This window comes from Macaca mulatta, chromosome 14 (genome assembly GCF_049350105.2).
Source record: "Macaca mulatta isolate MMU2019108-1 chromosome 14, T2T-MMU8v2.0, whole genome shotgun sequence".
Lineage (NCBI taxonomy): Eukaryota > Metazoa > Chordata > Mammalia > Primates > Cercopithecidae > Macaca > Macaca mulatta.
In genome coordinates this window covers 111,828,687-111,852,846 of record NC_133419.1, presented here as the reverse complement: position 1 = coordinate 111,852,846, position 24,160 = coordinate 111,828,687, and the positions used below count along the sequence as shown (strand labels likewise).

General features: G+C 37.4%; 1 long non-coding RNA gene across 1 annotated transcript in view; it reads left to right on the top strand.

Moving 5' to 3' along the window:
- Positions 1–7,784: 7,784 nt before the first annotated feature.
- Positions 7,785–24,160, top strand: part of LOC144334455 (uncharacterized) — an 88,841-nt gene continuing 72,465 nt past the window's right edge. Inside the window, exon 1 of the long non-coding RNA XR_013404277.1 lies at positions 7,785–8,657. This is a non-coding gene — a long non-coding RNA (uncharacterized LOC144334455). The remainder of the gene's footprint in view (positions 8,658–24,160) is intronic.

Sequence of the window (24,160 nt, the reverse complement as noted above, 5' to 3'; positions counted from 1 at the left end):
AGAAGAGAGAAAGGAGAGATAATCATGCTCCTGAGGTCTCAGCCTTGGATCAGGAGATCGCTGAAATAGATCTTGACACTGGAGAAATGCTGAAGCTTTTGGACTTTGGGAAATTCATCCCAACTGTAGGCAAGTGACCTGGAGATTGGACTATTCGCCACATGGAGCTGTTTGAATCTTTCTGAAATGTTGTAATATTTTCAATAAACCTGGAAAAAAAAAAAGAAAGAAAAAGAAGAAAGAGTTTGTATCTTTGTCCTGTAAAAGCAGAAAGTTGTTATAGGACGTTAAAATTATCATCTGGCATCTTACTATGTTCTGGAAGGTTTCCATGAATTATCTCAGTTAATCTTTACTATGTGATAGGTGTCATTATTAGTCCCAGTTTATAGAAAATGAAGCAAAAAGCTACAGAAGTTAAATAATTTGCCTAACATAACACAAACAGTAAGTGGCTATACCATAATTCCATTCTATGTTTGTTAATTTCCAGTTTTTATGCTTTTAACTACCACATATTGAAAATGAAAAATACGGGTGTCTAAGGATGCCTCTACTTGCAATCACAATGTAGTTACTTAAGAAAATGTTTCATATTTACAAAATCTCTAAATATTATTATGAAAATAATAAAGAATATTGAATTATTTTATAAAATAAAAGAGATTGTTTCAGATAAACATGGCAGAATAAACACACATGTTTTCTTCTCTTTCCTCCCCCAAGTCTCACTAGAATGACAATAAAAGAAATTTTAGGAGGCATAAATTAACAAGGACATAAAGGCATAAACTTGGAACAGACAAATAATTTTTTTAAATTTGGAGGTAGAAACTTGGAAGAACTAAAAGTAACTGACTTAAGTGGCCTGAAAGATCAGAGATCCAAGCCTGTAGTATGAAAAGCCAATGAAAGCAAACTGATTGATGCTGCAGAACTTGAGGAAGGCACAGGAATTTGGGACCATGGGTATCTGGAAAAGTAGGAGGCTCAGGATGGGGCTTAAAAAGATGGATAGGTTGAAAATATTTATAAATATTAGTGATTAAATCCCCAGATCTTCTTCCCTAGGGCCACAGTTCCCCCATACTCTGGCCAGGGATTTGAGGTTCACTCTGGAGAGAATGAATCACATTCTGTAGATAGTAAACACAAGCTAGTAAACACATTCTCTCTAGATAAAAGCACACAGGTTCTCAAATTGGAGAAGCTGCACACAACTGCAGGTAAGATAGAGGAGTCCCTATATTGGAAACAGAGAATGTTAAATGTAAATATGCATATTGGAAATGAGATCTCCAACCTAACCCCACTCAGCTTCCTGAACACTAACCATGAAACTTGTAAAACCATTTTCTTTATCCTAAGCAATGAACCTGGAAGATTTTCATTTGGGAAGCAAAACTTGCACAAAGAAGAAGTGCTATGGAGACTACTTTTATGGTCCCTCAAAAAGACAACTGTGTCCATACCTGACCATCTTGCAGTGAAGCCTATCAGTTAGTAAGTCCCACACAGAGCTACTTAATTTCCAATGAGGTATCCACAAATCATCAAATGTTTGAGGAAAGACTGTAACCATGCACTGAACAAACAGAAAAAAAGAAAAGCGATGAAGCTTTTAAATATGCTCAGAAACACAAAATGCGAATAAAAAAGAATAGATTGATTTAAAAAGAAAGATCTTAGATATTAAAAAGTGATAGCAGAAACTAAAAATTTAGTGGACAGCTTGAAAAATAAAGTTGAGAAAATATTTCAAAATATATCTCCCAAAAGTGATGAGAAAAGACAAGAAAATTAAGGATCATTTGAAGAGTGCCAAAAGATATGATAATAGAAGTTAACAGAAGTTCCAAAGAGAGGGACCAGAAGAAATCAAGAAAAAATATTATTGAGGATCTTTTCTAAAAATATTTCCCAGAACTATGGGAATTAAGTTTCAGAGAAAAGGCTGAAAGATTGACCAGAAAAATGGAAATGAAAAACACAAACTAAAACTAAAACAAGGCATATCACCATAAAAATTTTAGGACACCTGAAATAAAGGAAAAATCTAAAAACCTCCAGGGGTCTGGGTTGGAGGGACAGAGGGATAGAGGGAGGGGTCATTACATACAAATGATTGGGAATCAGAGTAAGATTAGACTTTAGCAAGCAATATAGGAAGCTAGAAGACACTGGATTTATAAATCAGAATTTTATATCACGCCAAATTAGCAATCAAACATGAGGGTAGAAAGATGTTTTTGGACCTGCAAGTTCTTAACAATTTTAGGTCCCAAGGATCCTTCTCAAGAAGCTCCTGAAGACCGTGCTTCCCTAAAGTTATGACATCTTCCAAGAGAAGAAGTCAAGGTGTCTTGGAAATAGAGATTTTAACATAGAAACAAGATAAAGACAATTTCCAGGATAACGGAAAGAAAAGCCTAGGACAAATGTGCTGTGGCAGACCTCCAGAGCAACTGGTCCTGCTCAGAGCATGAGGAAAGAAGGCTCCAGCAGGGATGTTTGCAAGAAAAAAATGTAAAAAGCAAAACTGATGGGTTTTCAGTTGTGCCTGAACTCAGCTTTGTCAGAGTTGGGGAAGGAGTGACAGTTGTGTAGTAAACCAAACAATTTGACTAAATGAGGAAATTATTAATTCTAGAGAGCAAGATGGTATAGAAGAAAGAAAATTAAGCTACAATACACTGTATTGATTTACTCTGCATTATTCCTACATATTGATAAAATGTGAACAGTAAACATTGATTAAACCAAAAAGGGTGATAGAGTAATTTTAGAAGACTAGGAAAAAGTGAGTTTACACATTTATTTGTGTGTAAGAGGGTGAGGGGCATGGTTGTGAGAGTTAGATTCTCATCTTACATACTACAAATTAATAGCTCTCAATTAAATTTTTAAAATCGTAAAGGAAAAATATAAATAAACGATTTAGAAATATGGAAGTAAACACCAGAAGAAACAGACAGACATATCGAAGGTGGCTGATTCTGGGGAGCTGGAATTGAGAAAGCGGCAGGTATTTGCTTTTTTGTGCATTATTTTAATAAAAACAAATTAAATTAAGAAAGCAAATGTGCTCCTTTAAAATCTAACATCTTGACAAACATCTTGTTACATAATTCTCATGGAATTATAAATATTCTGACTTTTTTGCCAAACATCTAAATAATTAGATAGCCAAAAGTGATTCCAAAGTAGTAAAGTAGAAAAGCTACAAAGTTTCCTGTTCCCTTTCTACAAACTATTTGAGAAACCTTGTAGTTTATTTGAAAGTACTTCATATCTTAATATGTTCAGAAGGACATTCAATAAATATTTTTGAATAAAAAAATGAGCGTGAGTAGTAAATGTTCCAATTTTTAAAAATAGTGAGACTGTTTTTTTGACCATAAAAGTTACAGATTATATACTGACTGTATTTAAATTCAATGTTACTTAACACAGGATCTGGCCATACATATGGGAGATGCTTGCTAAGTGTTTGGATGGAACTGAAATTTTTGAGTGCCCTGAAGACCTGATGGAGCCAAGAATTAAGGGAGGGGGTGCTCTCGGTTGACTTGCTACAGTTTGATTTGTCACTTTCCTGTTGGAATGAAAACGAAATTCACAAATTCCTAGAGGCTTTTACTAGGAGTGAAATTCCAAGCTTTTATGATTCTTGTCTGTAAAGGAACTTATTGGACTTCATGCTTCAGATTACTGACCTACATCTGGATTCTAAATGGATTCACGGTTTTCCTCATAGTCTATAAATCACACATCCAAAATAAAACCTCTTTTAATCTACTCCAGTCCCAGCCACTTGTCAGTATTTTGTTAGCAACTGAAGAACATATCTTAAAAACAAAAGGTATTTTTAATATAGGGAACAGGTTTTTTTCTGTTTCATTTTTATTTTATATTTTGATTAATTTAGATCTTCTGCAATTAAAATTCATCTTTCATGTATTAGTTAGTAACACTAATGATAAAGTCTTCCCCTTTTAAGTAATCTTTCCCCTTTTATTTTTTTTAATTTAACAAATAAATATTTATTGTTTATTGGAAAACATGGTAGAAAACACCATCTGAATATTATAACAGCTTATAGAATGCTCACCATGCACCAGGAATGATTCTAACTATTTTGCTCACAAAAACTCACTTAATTTTCTTGTATTACTTTTCTGTTACTGCTCTGCTAAATTACCACAAATTTAGTGGATTGTAACAACACATCTTTATCATCTTACAATTCTGTAGTTCAGAAGCCCAACGTGGTCTCACTGGGCTAAAATCAAGGTGTCAGCACGACTACATTTTTTGTTTTCCTACTGGAGGCCCCAGGAAAGAATATTTCCTTACCTTGTTCACCTTCAAGAGGCCGCCCACGGTTCTTGGCTCATGGCTCCTCTCTCCATACCCAAAGCCAGACACTGCTTCTGTGATCACCTCTTTTTCTCTGACTCCCCCTTTCTCTCTCCTTCTTTCACTTTTAAGGATCCTTTTGATTATATTGGGCCCAGCTAAATAACCTCAGATAATTTTTCTATTTTAAGGTTAGCGGATTAGCAACCTTAATTCCATCTGCAAACTTAAATCTCCTTTCCTATGTAAGGTAACATATGGGTTCCAGGGATTAGGATATGGACATTATGGGAATCTTACTCTGCCTTCCATACCTCTCAACAACGCTAAAGGTACTATGATTATTATCCTTGCTTTACAGATGAGGCACAGAAAGCCTATGCAAATTCCCCGAGGTTACAAAACTGAGATCTGAACCCAGACAATCTCGTTTAGGAATTAATACTCTTAAAAATCACATTACGCCAAGATAACTCATCACCAACATATTGTAGTTTTAATTTTACTGTCTTTTTTTCTGTGCTTCTAAACATAATTATTAGAGTATAGGCATATTTTGTGACCCTTTTTCTTACCGTTTTCACTTTCTACATGAACTTGCCCCATCTTTATACTGTCTCTCTGGCATCCCATTTCAGCCCCAGGGCCTTTGCACATGCTATTTCTCCTGCCTGTGATGCTTTTCCATATATCTGTGTGGCTTACTCAGTCTTACTTTACTATGCAAATATATTTTCAGGAAGACCTTCTTTGACCAAGGTTTCTAAATATACACCCTATACCTTTTTATCCTTTCACTCTCCTTCATTTTTTTCTTTATAGAATTTATCATTAATTGATTTCATGTAGTATATTAATTTATTAATTCATTTATTATTTGTCTCACTTACTATAAAATAATCACCACAAGGACAGGGACTTTTTGTTCATTGATGTAGGCTCTCAATAAGTATTTCTTGAATAATGAATGAACAGTGGGAATTTTATAATTAAGGAAAGCCATTCACAATGCCACTACCATAACAAATATCATCTGTCTTCATGTTCTATGCATTGTCTATTTGTAAATATAATTTTACACATTTAATTATAGCACAGAGACATTTACATGTGTGTGTGTATATATTCAACTAAATATTACATCTTAAGCATTCTGTTCTATGGTCTTCAAAACTATTAGTTTTAACGACTTTATGAAAAAAATACTAAATTGGTGTATATAATTAACCAACCATTTATTAGATGTTGTTTAGATTATGCTTTGTTCCTTTATTAACCAACTGTTTAATCTTTGGTAACCTAACTACTTTGCACTTATTTGCTCATTAGGAAAAGTATATCTCGATTATCACTATTAAACACAATAACATAAGTAAAGTACCCATATTATACCTGAATAATAATTGTTTTCTTTATATTATTAGTTTCCTTTTCTGGTTTTATTTCTAATATATTGCTACTACAAAGTAATGCTTCACTGAATATTTGTTGTTATTGACATTTTTGTATTATTCCTTAGGAAAAATATCCAAGAAAAGTATCACTGAGCTGGAGTGGTTCGAAATTTTTGCTAAAGGAATTAAATCGAGTCAACTTATGATGAATATTTATATGTTGGTTTTACATGTTTCCCAAAAGACAGAGACGTGATACTCCCCTTTATATTTTATTTAGAGCACAAGGTTTTTACTATTTCAGAAATATTTACCATTATTCCCATTAATACTTTAAGCCTTCCAAGGTATAAAACTTTCCTTTGCCTCATGTCTCAAAAATATTCAGAATTATATTTAGAACTGGGAAATGATTATCTCAGCCCTTTTTGGGCTGAGTGGATTGTTCATTCATTCTAGCTTTGAATCTCCTTTGAATTTCTTAGAATTGTGCCCAAATTATTTCCTTCTGAGCTTTTTTTTTTTTGAAACATCTTTCTAATTTAACAGTTGCTTTTAAAAATAGATTCCTCATCAGTTTGCTGCTATAGTTGTCTATATCTTTCCTGATCTCAATTTAGTCACAGCATCTGTGCAAAATGGCATGAAAGTTATTTATTACTCCACCATCCAGAGGGAATGCTTGATTCCTGACATTTATATTCCCTTGAACATAAACGCCAGATAAAAAGAAAAATCAAACTTTATGCTTTGGGGACTGAACAGATTGCCTACCATGGTTAGTAGAGAGTGCCCTCCCCCGCCTCCTATTCCTGAATTAGAAATACATTTTCATGGATGGTGTCCCTAAATGACCAGATATTTTTCTTTTTAATTAAATTTGTTGGGAGAGTTTGCACTGGGGAAAAAAGACCTACTGGGCTGCTAGAATAGCTTAATGGTTAAGAATAGGCTTTGGAAACCTGTAGACCTGGGTAGGTTGCCTTGAGCCCGTTGCCATTAGATTCCTGAGCTGTCAATGGGGATAATAGTCCTTAGCTCATAGATTTTTGTAAAGGTTAAATGAATTAATGTATGTAAAGTATATGCAAAATGTCAAATAAAGGAAGTGACAAAAATGTTAATTATTACATAATAGTTAAGGTAGAAATAAAATGACCTTTACATGCAAAAACATGTGCAACTTGACAGCCACTGCTACAAACCTTAAGAGATTTGCCATTGCTTGCCATTAAACCCACTAAGGGTTTAAATGCTTTGTCAAACTGACAGGCATCACTCTGTGGTGGTTTTAGATTCTGTGCTGAATTATATCTTTTAATAAGACTTGTTCTTATAGAAGACTCTAGTAGAGTTACACGGGTGATTATACAGAAATAAAAGCAGAGTTTTCACATGGTGCAGATGGTTTAATCATGGTTACATTAGGATTCAAGTGAAGGGAAGACTCTTACCAGCTCACTTGCAATACTCAGGCATTAGAAGATGAAGTTATGTGAGGTGTAAGGAAGGGCTTCCCATTTGTGGCAGACATGAACCGATGCTTTGGGGACTGAGCAGATTGCTTACCATGGTCAATAGAGAATGCCCTATTGAAGTCACATAAGGTCATTTCTGACCACAAGTCATGAGATGGAAGAAACGTGAGTTTCTAGAACAGAAAAAAAAATTCTGTTTTTTTTTTTGAGACGGAGTCTAGTTCTGTCGCCCAGGCTGGAGTACAGTGGCACGATTCCCGGGTTCCCGCCATTCTCCTGGCTCAGCCTCCCGAGTAGCTGGGATTACAGGGGCCCACAACCGCGCCCGGCTAATTTTTTGTGTTTTTAGTAGAGACGGCGTTTCACCGTGGTCTCAATCTCCTGACCTTGTGATCCGCCCGCCTCGGCCTCCCAAAGTGCTGGGATTACAGGCGTGAGCCACCGCGCCGGGCAGAAAAAAAAAATTCTATTGTGAGTCTTCATACTACTGAAACTGTAGCGCTTAGTTTCAGTTGATTTGGGATGCCCTGTCTTTCTCCTCAGAATTGGGGGATGGGAGTGTGATCCTGTACCGAGGCTTGTCTTCTAGAAACACCAACATTTGTCAGTAATCCTCATTCATGTTTCATTGTCTGTAATTAGTCTATTATGGTTGCTAATTGTCACATGTTTCTAACTGAAAGCTATTTTTTAGGTTCCTAGAATCTCCTCATTTCTTCTACAACCCTTCGGGTGCCAAAGAATTGAATCTGCAGCTCTCAGTCCATGTCAAGCCACCAGGCACTCTGTGGGACCACCTAGGACCCTGACAATTTCCATGGCAATCTTGGCTGCCCAGGATTTCTCAGCTGCTCTCAGACTCCACCAGAGCAAGGGGCACTCTGTGAGGCAGCTGTGGGCCAGTCTTTGCTGACACAGCACCCAGACTTTCACCTCCGAAGTCTGTGTCTCCCAGGGATCTGGGTTCCCCTCTTACATTCTTCAGTCCTGTTTGGGAGTTTAGCATTTCTTCACCAAGCTTCTTTTTGCAAGGGACCCACAAGTTCTACAGGAATCTTGTTTCTCTCAGACCCTCTCTTCCTAGCCCAGCAGAGGATCTCAACTAGATCCCAGAATGGGAAGGCGTTTCTGACTCGTCATGCATTCCTCCAAATCTATGGTTTACGCTTATGATAGAGGCAGGAGGCATCCAAGCGTTCCCGGCGAAACCTCGCCTTCAAGCCTAAACCAGCCTGAAGGCTGAAAAACCGGACAGCTGGTCCCAGATGAAGCCCGCCCTTTCCTGATTCTGAATAACGCCCTCCTGCGCGCTGGTAGGACGGGGCGGAAGTTCACGCCATTTGCAGCGGGGAGGAGCCTGTTCTTGTGTGGCGACCTGGGCTTCGATCTGTGAGGCGGGAAACCTGCTGGCAGGACTCTTGCTTTGGTGAGAGTTTTTTCTTTTTCCTTTTCCCCCAATACATTCCGTTTTCCTCACCCTTCTGTGTGTCCGCAAGCCTAACCTTTCCTGGTCATGTGACAAGAGCCGGTTTTAGCTGAACTAAGGGGAAAGTTCTGCAATGTTTAGACATCTCTTTTGAAACACAATAACCTTTAAGATAACAAAAAATGTTAAATAGCAATTTGCTAAACATCAGGAAAGACATAGAAGTCAAAAAATGAAAGCTTTTAAAGACAAAAGTCATATCAGATACAATTAAAAATATTCAGAAAATTTGGAACCAAGTTCATATTCAGGAACATGGCATACATTTTGTAGGGACTCACTCAAAGTAGAGAAAAAAAAAAAAGATATAAAAATGCTTACTACTAGTTCTTTCTCCCAAACCCAATTGCAGAAATGCCATAGAAGTAACAGGAAAGTGTATGGATTTGAGCATTTAACATTAAAAATTGGGATGGTTCTGAGGAGACAAAGTGCTTGTGTCCTCACACGGGAGAAAACAGTAGCTGTGGTAGGAGAGGCACCAGGATCTAAGGATAAAGGGAAGGAGTTAGAGAGCTAGGTTTTCTTCCCATTTCCAGTCTTCCATTATTCCTTCCATTATTTGAAGACCTATGCTTGTCCCTCCACTAGTGGATTTTTTTTTTAGAAAGCCAAACAAAAGCAAACATTAAAACCAAAAATCCTGGCCGGGCCTGGGGGCTCACGCCTGTAATCCCAGCACTATGGGAGGCTGGGGTGGGCAGATCACCTGAGGTCAGGAGTTCAAGACCAGCCTGGCCAACATGGCGAAACTCTATCTCTACTAAAAATACAAAAATCAGCTGGGCATGGTGGCGCATGCCTGTAATCCCAGCTACTCCAGAGGCTGAGGCAGGAGAATCTCTTGAACCCGGGAGGACGAGGCTGCAGTGAGCTGAGATTGTGCCACTGTACTCCAGCCTGGGCAACAGAGCGAGACTCCGTCTCAAAAAATAAAAAAAATAAAAAAAGAAAAGCAACAACAACAGAAAACCCCAAATCCCCATCAGTTCTATCCCAGTGCAGCCAGGATCCACAGCAACCTCGGGGCCATGCTGGTGCTCACTGTGGTGAGGAACCGGTAGACAGCAAATTGGGGCTGGTATTGGGTATTTTATCACTCCACCCCACACCCCACTTCCCATTTGAGGGCTAGTAAATTAAAATCAACAGAGGAACCTCACGTAGCGGACAGGGAGTAGGAGCTGTGCACATAATGATGGGCAGAGTCAGGCTGTAGCGCCAGTGTCTTCCACTTTGGGGCATGCCCCCGTCTTGTTTAAGCATATTAAGAGAGCCATGATAACCAGGGATGAGAGTTTGACTCTGTCTCCCATTTCATATTACCAACCAGGGAAATATGAGCTCACAGGAAACACTACAAAAAAGGTATGGATAGACATATACCTTTTAAAATTATTGTCCAGCCTTAAAAAAAAAAATAAAGCTAATATTATTCATCCTTAAAAAAAATCCTGAAATATGCTGCATAGATGAACCTTGAAGATGTTATGCTAAATAAAGTAAGCCAGTCATAGAAGAACAAATACTGCATGATTCCACTTATGTGAGGTATCTAAAACAGTCAAACATGTAGAATCAGAGAGTGGAATGGTGATTGCCAGGTTGTGGTGCGAGTGGGAAACGGGAAGTTACTAATCAACAGGTATACAGTTTCAGTTTCAATTATGCAAGATGAATAAGTTCTGGAGATCTGCTGATCAGCACTGTACCTAGGGTCAGCAGTACTGTATTTACACACTTAAAGATTTGTTAAGAGAGTACATCTCATGTTAAGTGTTTTTACCATAATAATAATAATTTTAAGAAAGACTGCCAAGTGAATAAGCTATACCATATGCAATGAAATTCATGGCCTTAATAAGTCAAGCATTCATTACTAATTTATATTTTCAGAAAGATGTAGAAGAATATTGTTGATTGAATTAAAAAAGCAGAATCAAGTGGAAAAATTGGGTGAGGAAAATATGGCTATTGAAATAAGAACTCCATAAATGAATGTATCACAATATGGCTGAACAATTAGTTTGCTATAAGATCAGGTTAAGAAACTCCTTCAAAAAGCATCAAAATGTAATACAAATATTAGAAATATAAAAGAGAAAACAAGTAATATAGAGGATGGAATGGAAGTGACACCATGCAAATCAAAGGTGCCCCTAGAAAGGAAAAAAATAAATAACTGGAAGAAAAGAAATGTTTGTAAAAAGCATAAACAAAAATTTGATTGAATTTCAGGTTGAGAGAAATCACTGGGTGCTGAACAGGTTAGAAGATAAAACAAACAAAAGAACACCTGAAACATTATCGACATTAAGTACATAAAAAGCTAACAGAAAATTCTAGTTTCCACTGGGAAGTATCATATCACTTAAAAAAGAATAAGAATCAGAATGGTGGTTTCCAGCTTCACCCATGTCCCTACGAAGGACATGAACTCATCCTTTTTTATGGCTGCATAGTATTCCATGGTGGATAGCATTAAGAGATATACCTAATGTAAATGACGAGTTAATGGGTGCAGCACACCAACATGGCACATGTATACATGTGTAACAAACCTGCATGTAGTGCACATGTACCCTAGAACTTAAAGTATAATGATAATAATAAAAAGAATAAGGATCATGCTGACATTAGACTTCTTAATGACAATACTGGATGCAAGATAATGGAGTTGTCCAGCTAAAAAAAGTTGTATTTTTGATATATTTATGTAAACAATTATAAGTATTAGGATGTAATAAAGATATTCTCAGGTGTACATGACCTCAGGCTTACTACATGTAGATCCTCTTTGAAGACATGTTTGTAGGAAGTTCTCTGATTAGAGGAGAAATAAATACAGAAGAAAATGATAAAACATGTAAGATAAAAGGGTAAGTAACTTAGTAAAGTTCAATATTATTTCAAAAGAATGGACCAAAGAAAGTATATTTATACTAATCTAGAACTAAGTTCTAGTTGATTAAAAACATAGTTGGGGTGAGACGTAAATGTATTCATAACAATCTATTCAGAGCTGCTTGTCTTGGCAATCTGGGACCCCTGTATAATGAGATAGCCAAGAATAGGTAAGGAAACAGCCTGTTGCAGGAGAATGACCCTGGGGTGGGAATCAGGAGATCTGAGATTTACTTCTGTTCTGCCACTACTTTGTTGCATGCCCTTTGCAAAAAAACTTATCTCAATTATTCAGGTCTTTTTTCTTAAGTGTAGATGAGGCGGTTGGACTAGGGCTAAGTTCTTTTCAGTTTTCTTATTCTATGACATTCACACTTAATCTTTAATCAGAAGCAATGATATGGAGGTTTCTGTCTATATATGTTTTTCTGAATTTAGTATTATAATCATAAACAGTAGTGGCCAACAGTGATCCTTTTGGAATACTGAAGCTGAAACTCTTCTAAGTGCTTTTGTGAAAATATTATCTCAAGGTAAATGACATTTATCTCTCAATTAGGCAGTAAAGGACAGGAATGGAATTTACATTCTACTGTTTCATGCTCATATTTTATTGACTTCATTAAACTTTGCATTTAAACACTGTATATGTCTGCAATTTATTAGAAAATTAAATGACAGTGACATTTGATACACACAGTTGAGATGGAAAGGTTACATTTGCATGAATCCCTGTTTCAGTTTTCAGTTTTAATTCTGAATTATAAGAGTCCTTTCTCTAGTCATTAACTCATTCTGGGCATGCATTTATTAGACTATAATCTATTGGAAATAGGAACTGTACCTGGTTTACATGGCCCACAATAAACACTCTGTAAATGGTTGAATGGAGGAAATCACTCAACCACATAGATGGATACTGCTTACTCCCGTTCATGGTCTAATGTTAGTGCAGCCAGCCCTCTGTTGGTGTTGGTGGTCAGGTTCTGAAGTGCTTTTGGTCACCTCTTTCCTAGTTCCCTGTTCCAAACCTGTATCATGGTGGACATAAGCCATCTATACAACCCTTGTCACCTTCACTTTAAACGAATGACTCTTACATTTACTTCACTGAGAAAACTGAGGTCACACTCTTGAAATGATACTAACACTGGCTGACTTTGTGTTGAGTACATTTTGGTGCTCTGTAGACATAGACAGTAAAACCCTCCTGCAATGCTAGTGAGGACAGCTGGTTGTCAATGAGTTCTAGCATCTGGGAACCCATGACCAATCATATTATACCTGAGTGTAAGTTGTTGGACGTCTTATTGTAGAGTGTGTTCCTTAAGTGTTTACTCTATCTCACAGACCTGAACTCTTCCAACTCTATTTTTTCTTCCTTAGTGTGTCCACACACCTACACATTCTTTCCTCCCTTTGGACAAGATCTTTCCATTCTACCAGTGCATTTCATCTCATCCCTCTTACTTTTCTCAGGACTTTGCTTTTTCTCTTGTGCCTTTAATTTCTCCTCTGCTGGTTCCTTTTCCTCAGTCCAATTCATTTATTTATTCATTCAATCAGATCAGATTAAATTATTCATCCTAATTCTTCACTCCTCTTTAATGTGGTTACGTGTCCCCCCTTTTACCATAAACTCTGTAATGTTCTCTCACTCTCATTTTTCTGGGTCTGTTTTCTCATTTGAAAGATGAAGTGCTTGAATAAGATCAAATTCTTACAGCTTTAATATTCTGTTACATACTTAATGGTTAATTAGCTGCAAAGATATGGACATTTTTATCTCCATATTACATATGTTTTAAATTTAGTGTCAGAATCATAAATAATAGTAGTCAGAGTATATTTTCCTACCTCATTGATGTTTGGCTTTGTTAGGTGACTGCTTTGACCAATGGAAAGTGCAAGGAAGTAAGAGCCAGACCCAGTCAAGCCTCTGAGAAGCATGATATGCTTCTGTTTGCCTCTTTGCTTTCCAGTGGTCTCCTGTGAGAAGAACATGCCCCAGGTAGCCTCTTCTTTGAGAAGCACAAGGAAACACATGGTGGTGGAACTGAACACAACCCACAGCCTGGAGCTAAACCCATCCTAAGCCAGCCAAGCTCTTCCAAGATCACCCAAACTCAAGTTGACCCATAGATTCATGGGCAAGGAAAAAAATCCCTGCTGTTTTAAGATCTCAAGTTTTAGGGTGATTTGTTATGCAGCATTATTGCAGTAAAAATGAACTAATACACTACCTAATCTCATTTTTCTATTCAACAATTATTTGTTGGGTAACTGATATATGCCACATGCTTATAATACAGGCTTCAGGGATACCACAGTTAATAAAATAAAGAGGACAAAAATAATAAGATAATTTTGCATTATGACAAATTCTAGGAATAAGACAAGATCAGTGATGTGATAAACTGTGGTGGGGCTATGGAAGAGCGCACATTTCATTTGGATGGTCAGAGAGAGCCTCCTCTGGGAAGGAAACATTTGAATGAGATGAATAACAAGGGAGAGGCTGCCAGAGGATGATCCAGTCACAGTGCATTCCTGCAGAAGAGCCAGGGTGGAGGTCCTACGGTGGAAATGAGTTTGGCTTAGGAACAGATTCGAGTATATCTCAAATAACTGAAAACTATAAAATTAACATCAAAAATATTTGGAAGGCTGGAAGCTAGGCTGATACGTAGAAATAAAACCCAGCCTCAGGAAGCAGCTGAGCCAGACTCAAAAACAAGGGGGGCAGCAAAGAGTAATGGATTCTGGACTGGCCTTGCTGGCCACCAACTTGTCACAGGCCTCCAGGTTGGGGTGGGTCAGCTGGCTTAAATGTGCAGCTGGACAGACAGCTGCTGTTTCACTGCATTGTCTCACTGCATCTGTCTTCATTATCTGCATCTTATTTTGTGTTTCTTGGGCCAATGTTTTCCAATCTCAGCTAGAGATATTTTACATTGTTTTCACTGCATGCAAATAATTTCACAATTTTCTGTGGAAAGCATTTGCTCCCTCCTTTCTTGTTTTTTTTTCCCATTATTTTAATAGAAGTCGTGTGCATACATGGTTTAAAGAGTCAAAGAACCCTGTAAGGTTTATTATAAAAAACAGCCACCCTCATGAGCAACACCCCCTGCTGACATTTCCCCATTCCAGAGGCACTTTCATCTTTTTTACATGATTGACATTTCACCTTCCTGTCTCTAAATAACATACTTAGTGCTACTTCTTGATTTACTACTTTTAGGTATTTTATATTGATTTCCCTCAATTGACTAGGAAGGCTTAGCTTTCTTCCTTCTTGCTTCTTTTATCAAACACCTTTCTATTCTATCCCATCACCGTTTCCTGTTGGTATAACGTTATGACAGTTTTGCTGAGCTTAATGTTTAGTTTGTATTATGATGATCACAAAAATGCTTTTAATAGCCAAACCAGATGGTAAGATGTAATGATCTTTCCTTTCCATAGTAGGCGGCTTCTAATATGGTCCCCAGTGATCTCTGGCGCCTAGTATTCAAGGCCTTGTGTATTCCCCTCTCCTTGGGTGTGGACTGGGCTTATTGACTTGCTTCTGACAATTAGAATACAGCAAAAACATTGGATGTCACTTTTGAGATGGGGCTGCATAAAGACCAGCTATCATATTGGGCACTATCTTTGGTTTGCTCACTCTTAGTGTGGTAGGTAGAGTTCTAAAGACATACCCCCAAATTCTTACTCCCTGTTTATTCAATCAAACACTAATCTCAGTACTTCTATGAAGGGATTTTGCAGATGAAACTAAGGTTGTTCATCAGCTGACCTTGAAATGGAGGGATTATCTTGGATCATCCAGATAGGCCCAAAGTAATCACATACACCCTTAAAAGCAGAAGAGCAAGGCAGGAGAATAAGTCAGAAGAAGAAGGCAGGAACAGGAGACAAGAGGCAGAAAGAGAGATCAAAGAGATCAGAAGTGTGAGAAAGCCTCAGCCTCTCATTCACTGGCTTTGCAGATGAAGGGGGTTACCAGCTAGGGAATGTGGGTAACCTCAAAAGCTGGACTCTGGTCAACAGTCAGCACTGACATGAGGACCTCAGTCCTACAGCCATGTGGAACCGAAATCTACCAACCACCTGAATGAGGCTGGAAGTGGATTCTCCCCCAGAGCCTCCAGATCAGAGCCCAGCCTGGCTGACATTGGTTTTAGCCTTTTGAGATTCAGAGAGAGCCTCTGAGCCTACCTGGACTTCTGACCTACAGAACTGTGAGATCATAAGGGAGTGTTCTTTTAAGCTGCCAAATTTTGGGGAATCTGTTATAACATCAGTAGAAAGTAAATACATTGTGGGAAGCCAGTTGTCAAGTTATGAGCATACAAAGGAAACTGGGGAAGTGATAATGTCAAGCATTCATTGTGATAAGGCTTATGTTATTGAATAAAATTTTCTGAAAGGATTACATGAACAAGGTCATTCACTTACCCAACAAGCACTTACTGAGTGCACGCTGGGGACATGGCCCTAAATAAGATAGACAACATTCCCGTTTTCATGGAACTTACATTGTAGTCAGAAAAGAGAGTGGGTAACTATGGTTTATTTTTGTGTTCTGTTCTTCCAACTCTACTTATAATCGGGAGAGATTTCATCACCTTTAGCCTCATACTTTTAGGAAAATTCCAAGATTATTTGACAAGCATTTAATAAACACCTACTAAAGCCTCAGATTGTGCCAGGTCCCTTGCACCGAATGTGTGGTCAACAATAATTCCTGTCCTCACGAATCTTACATGAGGAGAAGATGGCATATGTTGAAGTGCATAGCTACTATGCAATGGGATCTGTGCAGGAGACAGGCATGTTAGCCAAGGGGGATGGGTTTAGGTTTCTGGAGCATTGGTTGAGGTGCACGATAATGAGATGCTTTCTATTTAGCAAGCACTGTCTTTTTTCTCTTTGTCTCTGAAAATAACAAAAAGGGCCATGTTTTCTTCTCGTTTTCTTATTTCTGATTGCAGGGAGCAGATCTCAGAGAAAGGTAAGAGTGCATTATCCTTGAGTATTGCCTGCATTTTTTAATTTCTGTTCATAAAAGTCAGAGATCTATTAGGTATTTGACCTTGAGCTGGCCAGATGTGTTTGTTCAGTAGCAGAAGATTAAGATTTCCTGAAAGGCTTGGTTGCTTTTTTTTTTTTGTTCCTGAGCACTATGATTTTCTGGCATGTGCTATTCCCAACGTAATCTCATTACCATTACTCATTTACTAATTTAGCGAGAGACCATTTAGCTCAGGGGAACCCTATGTGTATTTTAAAAATAGCTACACATTCAGGTTGCTTTGATCTTGTAAAGAGAATGAAAAAGGAAGCTCTTCATTTTATATGTTGAAATAACTGATTTGAAATCAACCTGTTTTCCTTTATATACAAACATGTGCTTAGACATATGTAACCTGTATAGAAATGTGTTTTGTATGTTTGCATACAGACTTCACAGTGGGGTTTTTTCTTTTTTTGTAAAATACTGCTGTTTGGTTTTCTCATTAAGATTCAAAGAGCTTCACATTTGTAACTTTTTTTTTATTGATTCAATCAACAATCAATTGCTATAGACCTAACACTATGACAATTTTGAGGATATAAACATGAGCATGAAAGAGACCTCAAGTAACTCAGCTTGGTTGAGAAGCAAACACCTGGATTAATTTCTGGAGAAGGCGAATGGGTAAGAAATGCCTTTCCTTTGACAGAAGCTGAACCAGTGACATGATGATGTACCAGCCTCTATCACAAATATAATTTCAGGTTGGGACATAGCTTTTCTCCTGCAGGAGTGCCTCCCTAGGAACAATAGAATTGAGGTAAATAGAATTCTATTAGAATGAATTAGGCAGGAACTGGGAGTGAAAATTGGATGGGAAATCCTGTTTAAATAAACTATATTAGGTCAAGCACAGTGGCTCATGCCTGTAATACCAGCACTTTGGGAGGCTGAGGCAGGAGGATTGGTTAAGTTCAGGAATTCAAGACCAGCCTGGGCAACATTGTGAGACCCTCATCTGTACTAAAAATAATAAAAATAAAATTAGCCTGGCATGACTACGTGCACCTTTAGTCCCAGCTATTCTGGTGGCGGAGGTGGGATTACTTGAGCCCAGAAGATTGAGGCTTCAGTGAGCTGTGATTGTATCACTGCACTCTACTCTGAATGTCAGAGCTAGACCCTATCTCTGAAAAAAAGAAAAAGAAAAAGAAATAGAAACTGTATTCATTAAGGTAATGCTATCTATTATTTAAAAAATGTGTAATTACATAGGATAAAAGTGTATTCTTCAATCATGTCCAAAGTAACTGTACCTGGCTGATGGAAGCTTTCCTCCATGCAGTGACTCAGGAATCAAAGCTTCTTCCAGCTTGTAGCTTTACCCACTTCAGCACTGTTTTTCAATGTCATTGTGTTCTTCACCAAGCTGGCAGATGCTGAAAAAGATATAAATGCATGTGTGAAGCTCATAAGGCCCATCCAGGTTTAGAAGCGGCAGACAGCACTTCTTGTCCCATTCCACTGGCTAGAACTCAGTCATATGACATCATCTGACTAGGGGGAAAGCAGGGAAAGATAGTCTAACTGTGTGGCTAGGGGAAGAAAGAGCTAAACAGTTAATCTCTGACACAGAAGCCTTGGGCTGAATCATAATATTTTAGGTTGAAAAGTATTAGAGGGTTTTGTACCCATTTATTTTCTTCTTTCCTAGGTAGAGCACACATCAACTCTTTCTTAAATGACGTATGATCCAGGCTATTCTATATTTTTGCTTTTTCAGTCTGGACTGTAGTCTGTCAACATCCAACGTTAAATTGTGATTTCCAGAAAGGATCACATTACTCAGGATATAGTTAACCAGTAAAAGCACAGTGGGACAATTTTTTTTTCTCATCATGTCAACATCGCCCAAGACTATCAAATAGTTCTTACTTTTTATCATTGCATTTACTCACTGAATTTTGTAGATGTCATGGCTGGGAAAAATGCAAACTGCATTTTGGAGAAGACAGCATAAAATTTTTGAGTAAATATTCCTTTGTCTTGGTCATTATTGTGTTCCCAATGCCTAGCACACTGCCTGGCACATTGTAGGTATTCAATAAACATTTAATGGATGAAAAGGATTTTTAAATATCTTATAAGATTTATTAAACATACCAGAGACTTTCATATTTTCCATTCGTTTATCTTGCTGGGCTGCATCCCAAGTAATGTCTGCATATCAGTTTTCCAGTTTAATACATTTTGAAAATTTCAATGTTTAATACATTTTTAAAATTTCAGTGTCTGTACTTTTAATTTCTAGAATTTCTATTTGTGATTTTCCCCAGTTTATTTGCTTTTTGGATCCTAACTCTTCCTTTATGTCTCCGAATATTTTAAACATATTATATTTTTGTCTCTTTCAAAATGGTCTAAGTTCTGTAGATTGTGGCATTTGGAAGTTATCCCTTCTATCCTCCTCATTGCATGTGTGAGCTCATCTTCATCTGGTGTTTTTACCATGGGAGTCTCAGGTGTACTAGAGGTGGGAAAATCCCGTGGGGTGTTTTTGAATTTTTCCTCTGCTGACGTTTTTTACATAGAACCAGTTTTAGATCCATTTTTATGTTGCTATCTCATTTTAGGGTCGGGCTAGTAAAAATGTGGACCACACACTCGCAAATGGCATGAGTTTGGGGTTCTCGTTTCTGGTGGATGACTAGGAATACAGTCTAAAGTCTTAATTTCCTTCTCAATGGACTTGAAACCATATTATTTTCAGGCATATGTCTGGTTCTTGTGCCTCGCCTGTCCGTTCTTTCTTTATTTTTGGCATCCTTTCTTGCTTTTTTATGCTTAATCATATATTAAAAACATCTTAAAAAATATATTCCCCCCAGCATTTCAGTGGGTTTGGAGCAGGCACTGGGGTTTCCCACTGTGGTGAACACTGTGATGCATGGCTCAGAAACTCCTTCACTGAAGGATTTGTTGACCCAGCTGCTGGCAGTGCTCTCTGTAGATAGTGCTCAGCTGTCGGCCCCTTCAGGGATTACCTCAGCTGCAGGGAGCCCCCTTGTCCAAGGTCATGCTCCTTTCTTTTCCTGAGCAGCCTGCATCTAGTGACTGATTAATGCAAGAGCATAAAGGCTGGGCCATGTTGGCCCAACTCAGGACAATTCTGAAGAATTATTCTAGTTCTCAAGCTCGCCATGAGCTTGATCACGGCAGTCTCTGAACCTGCGTCACAGCTTGATTTCCCTCTTTGCCTGTTCTTGCTTCCTTCCCACCCTTTTGGGGAGGTTGATTGCCAGGGCTCCCCTGGGAAACATCTTCTCTACTAACCTCCACATCACAGTCTGCTTCCTGGGGAACCAACCTAGGATACCCATATCAGGCCACTCTATATTGACTAGAATTCTCATATTTTAAGACATTTAGAAAACTTTTTTTTAATAGTGTTGATGTGAACAGCTGCCAAGTCAGTCAAGTCACCTCATCCTATACTTGTGTGATAGATTTACGTAAGACCTCACTTACTATATTAAGTTTTTTTTTAAAATTCTGCCTTATGTTTCACGCTATTAGGATCACTTAAAATTTTGATATTTTTGGCCTTTTGATTTCTTCTCTTTTCCAGCTTTGTGACATTTTGAAGTTTGACATGCAGGCCTTCATCCTGATAACTGATAAAAATATTTATAGAAAGAATTAAGAACCTCTCCTGATTAATTCCTCCTCAGAACACAGAGCCACTTTTATACTCTAATCTCACATAGCTCCAATTCTATGCTACCATCTACATTTCAATATTTTACCTAGAAGGACATCATGAGAGACTTTACCAAATAAATGAATTTGTGAAATCCTGGTTCAATCTGTTTGCTGAATTCTTCTCATTTAATAACTTTATGAAAAAAAAAAAAAAAGAAAATTAGGTTGGTTCGTTTGGTATGTGTTATTCTCAGAGAACCATATTTTGTCTCCTGGTAATTACCTCATTCTTTCCTCAATGTTTACAAGTGATTAAAATGTTAGCTGGTATTATCTTGAGTAGAGAATTCTTCAAAAAATCTCTCATTTCTCCTATCCTGAAAATTGAACATATATATAATTCTAGTGATTAATACTCCTGTTAGTTAATTGATTAGTTTTTTATGGGGCTTTCAAAATCTGTAGGAGGTGACAATGTTTTATATCTCTATTATAGGCAAAACATAAGCATATAGACAAATATATAATATAAAGTTTAAATTATACATAGACACTCAAAAGAGTTGGTATTTGAGGTGTTAAAATAGCTTTATGGGATGGCTTTTAACGAAATAGTTAGATACCCATTCTTGATTTTTTAAATAAAACTAAGAATAACATTTTATTTCCTTAACACACAAAGGACATCTTTCTAAAGACAGTAGCCAAAATCATTCTCAATGTTGAAACACTAAAAAAATTCCAGTTTAAATCAAGTATAGGACCTACCTGATCTATATCACCACTGATAACTTTTTTATGATTTTTAACAATACAGTAAAATACAATGCAGAAATGAAAGCTATAAAATGAGACACATGTACCATTATTTGCAGATGGTTTAACTACAGACCTAGGGAATATAAGATAATTAAATAAAACATTTTAAAAATTAATAAAAAGTAATAAAGTGGTTAGTTAAAGTATAAGTATACAGATTGCTACATGTAATTTAAAACTCAATAGCCAGTTTCAAGACCTGAAAGAAAAATATTCTATTCCTAGTAGCAATGACAAAAACTTTGATAAAAACAAACCACAAAATTTAGAGGACTAAACCCAATAATAAATGTATAGGATGTAGTGAAGATTATTGTTAAACTTTACTGGGAAATCCAAAAATAATTGAATAAAAAGAGAGGTACCATATTCCAGAATGTATGTTCTAGAGAGAAAATTCTGTCCAAATTAAGTCCAGGCCTACTCCAATAAAAACCTAATTAGAATTTTTTTTTAAGAAATTTAAAGTTCATCTATAAAAAGAAACAGATTAGAATACCTAAGAAAAATATTTTTTAAAACAGAAATGTTTGATATTCTTCTACAAGATATTCGACTGAGTTCAACTTGGTAGAGTATGAGGATAAGATAACATTGTTCTTTCGCACTACTAACCCTTGACCATATTTCTTTCTCGTCCCTTGATGAAAATATGGAAAGGTTTTAAGATTTCCATTTAGATTTTTAAAAATGCATTTTGGTCACTTTAATGATACGAAAACACTCTAATGTTAGTGGTTGTAATATCCAGTGTACTTTAAAATTAAAACTCTAAGTTTCATTTAAAGTTGTATTTTCCTTCCTCCCTCAATGAGGACCAGAAAGCTACAGTAACAGTGATAGGTGCAGGAGGCAGATAAGGGGTGTCCCCAGAGAATCTCCCACCATTTCCTGATTGATTCTTTCTGAATAAGGTCCACATGCACACTAGGGGAACGGGCTGAAGTCATGGGAACCTCTTGCCTTGTGCGGGGGGGCAGGAGCCTGGCCTCTTCAGCTCCTGTATGGTGGTCTGGTAATCAATGCGTGAGATAGGGGCTCATTGACAGGACTCCCTTTCGCTTCGTTGAGTGTTTTCTTTTTTTTTCTTTTTTCCTTTCTACCCAATAAATTCTGCTTTCCTCACCCTTCAGTGTGTCCGCTGTGCCTACACAAGAACCTGTTTTAGTTGAACTAAGGAACAAAAATTCTGCATCAATAAGGGCAAAGAATGCCCTAGGCTTCTTGGATGTTAGGGAACAGCTTCTATTCAATTTACTGCATGCTCTGGCTCCTTAAAGAGAGGGGTGAAGGAGAGATGGGGGACAGGAAAGGTCTTGCCCACCAGCACAGTGATGATTACCAGAGGGTGCCCTCTGGGTGTGCTGATGAGTCTTTGTATCCAATGCTGATTCTTTCTCTCAGAAGGGACTCTCCTGGGTTTTGGAAGGACCACCATTTGGAGCTCTGAGAGGAGGGGGTTCTTTTTTTTTTTTTTTAATTTCAGAGTTTTATTGTGCTGCACCCAGTAGGATGGTTATACAATTTTCTCTCTCATTCAGTTTTGAAAATCTAAAGTACTTGCAAATTCTTAAAACACCTTCACCACCAGATTAGAACAGTAAGGATAGTAACCCATTTCTTAATAAGTAATGTCTTACAAATAAAAACACATTTAAAATAGAATCAAATGCATTCTTCACAAGTAATTCAGCATATATTCTTAAGCATAAGTAAACATGATATAAAAATATAGATGGTGTGTTCTTAACATGTGCCACGGTATCTCTCTGCCAGCTACTTCTGATTCCTCCCTTAGCCCCTGGGCATCTGGAGGGCAGCTCTTCCAGGGGCTGCGCATTGCCGTCTTAGCAGTCGTCTTATGCAGGAGTCAGACCACCTCCACATGGCTCCCATTCCATCAGTGAGATACTCTGTCCTTCCCATGCAGGGGGGGTGTGGTTAAGCTGAGGGTGGCCCTCACTCTTCCGCTCTTCCATCTCCTCTGGCAGCTCCTAGGCTCAGCTCTTCATAACCTGTGCTCCCCAAACTCCAGAGGATGCATACCATGCTCTTGGAGTGGCGTTCCTGGAGCCCTCACTCTCCAGCCCTCACTCTCCCTTGACTGATGATGACGGGAAACGCTTTTGTCCCTCCAGAGAGGTGGTGGAATGGGAGACACAAAGCACCTTAACAGCTCTCTGAAAACAAATCCTTCCTCTTGGCCTTTCAAACGTCAGTACTTTTATGCTCAAGAGTTAGTGAGCCTAAGAGTCCTAAACTGATGTTGAGAGGGCTGTGAAAACCTGAAAGGTGGCTCTGTGACTCCTGCCTCCTGATGTTCATGCCTTTGTGTAGTCCTCTCCCTGGTAGAAAAAACCAAACAGCAAAGGCCAGTAATTCACAGCTCACAAGAGAATAAATGGAAGTGGCCACGAAAGTGTGAAAAAAATATTTAATATCAAATCAAAATAACATATATATATAACAATAAATTAATTTTTATGGAATAAAATGTCAATGAAATTGACAGAGTTAAAAGCATGACAATAAACTATGCTAATAAAGCTGCAGTGAGACAAGAATTCGCATACTCTTTGTTGGGAATATAAATTATTACCAATATTTTTGAAAGCACTTTGACAGTAACTATTGAGAAATTTAGCAGAATTCATACCTTTTAGTCAAATAATTCTACCTCTAGGAATCTATCCCAAAGAAATCTGAAAAATATGTAAATTTAAAAAAGATTATTTATGAAAACAAAATTAGGTTAAAAAGACTTTATAACACCACTGTTTAAACTAGATAAAAACTAGGGGAAAAATGAAGTACCTAATAATAGTAGAATAGATAAAAATAGATAAAAGATTGATAATACATATGTGTGATAAAATATTAATTGAGCATGAAAAATCTTTAATAATGTGAGAATACTCATATTGCAATATTCATTGATAATTTTACATAAAATAGAATGTGCTCACCCACTCATTAAAATTATTTATTGAGTAAA